The sequence below is a fragment of the Octopus bimaculoides genome, chromosome 23, assembly GCF_001194135.2.
Source record: "Octopus bimaculoides isolate UCB-OBI-ISO-001 chromosome 23, ASM119413v2, whole genome shotgun sequence".
NCBI classification, from domain to species: Eukaryota; Metazoa; Mollusca; class Cephalopoda; order Octopoda; family Octopodidae; genus Octopus; species Octopus bimaculoides.
Window position 1 is genome coordinate 10152356 of NC_069003.1, and position 3643 is coordinate 10155998.

Sequence of the window (3643 nt, forward strand, 5' to 3'; positions counted from 1 at the left end):
ATGTATATATATATATATATATGGGCAACACACACACACACACACACACACACACACGTACGTACGTACGTACACCAATTGCATACATATTTTTTGTACGCATACATGTTCGTACGTGTGTGTGTTGCCCGTATATCAACAAAACACTTTTTTCCTCGATGGAAAAAAAAGACAACAATGAAAGTCTTAACAAAACCTTACTCGTCGCTATAAGGGGACTTAACTCCTGCTGTAAGCGATGGTGGATTTCTCCGACTTGAATATTGTTAAAAGTTTTGGTTGAAAATTTATTTTTACTGTTATTGGTTGGTGCTTCTGGGAAAAATAAGTTGATGAAAATACAGCTAGGGCATGACGAATGTCTTCCTAAAATTGGAGCGACATGCGTGCTAATTTGTGGACGTGCATAAATTACATTCATGTATACACACACGCACATTCTGCCTTTTATATATACAGATTAATGAGGCGGTTATCTCCCCTGTCTGCTCTGCCTGTCTATATGTATATTGCGCACTTCATGCAGCATTAAGGGTTTTAACTCTTATTTCTTGCAATACAAGAGCTGTTAACTGCCATCAGTCATAAATAGCGGCGATTAAATTTTCCATAACTGTTACCTGCTAGATGGTGGTAGGGGTCGCTCCCCTTGCTAACGATATATATTGTATATAAAGCGTGCATGATACATAAAACAATTGTCATTGACTAAATTTTTTAGCTTCAAATACGAAGGGAGATCACTTGTTAAAAGCTAATAGAAAAATATGAAAAAAAATTACTTTTGAAGGGTTTCGCTCCAACAAATAGAACCTAGTATTCTATGTTTTGAAAGTCTTGTACTTATTTTATCGGCTTTCATTACTGAACCTCTGATTTACGAAGATTTAAACAAACCAACAATGGTTGCCTATCGGTGAATGTTAATTTAACATATGCGCCAGTCAATTTATAACGAAACAACTTATTTTAAATGGACAAAAGTGAATGTAAAATATATGAAATTAGCAATTTAGAGAATGAATTTATTCCTAAATATACAGAAACGTGCAAACTATATTTCCTAAATCACGAATTGTGTTATCTAATGCTGTCATATATGATTAAGTTCATATGGTAAAATTTAAAGATTTGGTTGCTATTTTTAGCACTTTGAACAACCTAATAGATGTAGTAGTAATAACACTCCCTCTTTTAGTTGGGTCCTCTTTAAATTGACTTTCATATATCTTAAGTTAATATTCATTTAAAATTAATATTCATTTGTTTTAAATAAATGTTTATCTGATTTAAATTAAAGCACATACAATTTAAATCATATTTGAGATATTTTTCTTTGGGATTCACAAATTCTAATTTGAAATTCATTTATTTAATTTGAGGTTTATTTATTTTAATTTGAGGTTCATACTTTTTAATTTGAAGTTGAATTGTTTTCATTTGAGTGAAATAATGTAGAAGCGCTGCAGATTTTTAAACACGTTATTCAAGGATTTAGAACAAGTATTCTCAAGCAATGTCTTTCTAGCAGACGACTAGCAGTTCTCAAAAATTATGAGGGGGAATCGTAAAATAAATTGAAGTTAATTATATAATGTTAATTTGGAGAGGGCTTACTTTCGTTAGCCATCTTAAATTTTCATAAACTATATACCTATTTTTGAAAGCTGTCTAAAATTTTGAAAGGAAGCAATATGAAGAGTCTATAGGATAAATGACAAAAATTTGATTTTTCTTTTTTGCAAATCTATTTGTAATGTGTTTCTCCCCCCGCCTTTTTGTTGTTGCCTATTTTCTTTTTAATCATGAGGGAAGGAAAGAGCGCCATAATCCTTTTCAGAACTTCGTGAAAGGGAGATAGGTAGGAAGAAAAGAGTGAAAGCGGGAGGGCTGGAAGGAGGAAATGAGGAAGGAAAGAAGGGAAGAAGGGAGAGAAACAGTGAAAAGGGAAAAGAATAGGAGGAAAGAAGGAGGGAACGAGGAAAGGTGGTGGATATCCTCAAACCGGAGACTTGGGCGAAATGCTTGCAAAAGAGTAGACGCCGGTGAAGGCATCCCAGGTGGTAACTTTAAAACAGGAGGCCAATTAGACCGCGGTAACTTCTTTGCTGTTTTGTAGGCTTCCTTTATATTGCAGACGACATTACTGCCATGTCTAGCACGTCAATTAAAAGACCTACTTGTTGTCTCGTATGTCTCATTTCTGTTTTGTTAAGATAAATATTGCCAACAATGGAGATTAAGTAATCATTGTGCAATAATTTCTATATAAAGGCAACTGGAGGTGAAGTGAAATAGTTTTCCTGTACATTCAGTTATGGTACAAAAATACTTTCAAATTTTGTTACAAAGCCACCACTTTTGGTGGAGAGGCTAAGTTAGCGACTTGTTATATTGTATGTATTGTTCCTATTTTGTTAGAACGTGTGTTTGTAGTTTGAGGGATATTTTCTGTTACATTTAAACGACTACCTAGTGACTGTCCATTTGACTTTTACAAACAAAAAGACAAGTACTTTCTAATTTATATTTATGTTACAACAGCTTAAAAAATGAAGCACGCACTATTTGTTATTTGCAGATATAAGCGTAAAATGCAAAAGAATTATGATAAGCAAGTAAATGTTTCGTAGCTTACCGGGATCTTATAATACTTCTCTGTCTTTCTCTTTCAGTTTCAGCCTTTGTCGTTTTCTTTCTGCGAAAGAAGGTCGCTGTAACAAGATATAAGTCGACAAGTATATATACAAATATATGACGTAAGTAAATGCAACCAATAAGAAACAAGCTTCAAAAAAAATTTTTCTAAGAAAAGACATTAATACAGAGAAAATATTACTATTCACAATTTTTTTGCCCATTTACGGACCTTCCATTTGACACCAGGTTCGATAGGAAGTCTACTGTTGAATTACAAGTCGATGGCAACTCTGATTAAATTAAGCTACATTTAGATGAAGAGGGAACCACCAACCAAGTTTAGACACTTTTCTTAATCTATGAAAGTGTTTTATGATCGAAGTATGACTTCAATTGAACTGTTTCACTAATTCTCGTGACGTATACTTTTGATTTTCTTCAACTGCGGTTTTCAGAAGCTCAATATCGATAGAAAAAATTCCCCAGCAAAACTGGTCAAATAATCGTTCGCATGGCTGGATACTTAAAACCTCATTCCGTGAGTAAATGAATATTTTGAAGCACTCATTTTGAATCCATACCGCATGAAGTGTCTAATACCGGTATGAGCTGAATTCCTTTCTATATGGTTAAAGCCAATATGAATTTAAGCACTATGGTATAGAGTAATTTACAAAGAAATGAAGAAAAAAAAGGAAATACATGGAAATGTAAAAATAAAAATTATCAGAGATGTATTGCAACTCAATTTAAATGAACAATGCAATCATTACATCAATTTAAAATGCAGAGCAATCCTCAGCTGCACAAAGACATAGAATTTAATTAAATTAGAACAGATGGACACATTAGTATAATTAGACCGAAAATCTCCAAGACGTTAAGGAGATAAACAAAGAACATGTGTCCATCTGTCCTAATTTAATTAAATTCTATGTCTTTGTGCAGCTGAGGATTGCTCTGCATTTTAAATTGATGTAATGATTGCATTGTTCAATTAAAT

The 3643-nt window shown here is 33.1% G+C and overlaps 1 long non-coding RNA gene across 1 annotated transcript in view; it reads right to left on the bottom strand.

The window, feature by feature from the left end:
• Positions 1-3643, bottom strand: part of LOC106871916 (uncharacterized) — an 8371-nt gene that overhangs the window by 1706 nt on the left and 3022 nt on the right. The window contains exon 2 of the long non-coding RNA XR_001409715.2: positions 2639-2714. This is a non-coding gene — a long non-coding RNA (uncharacterized LOC106871916). The remainder of the gene's footprint in view (positions 1-2638; positions 2715-3643) is intronic.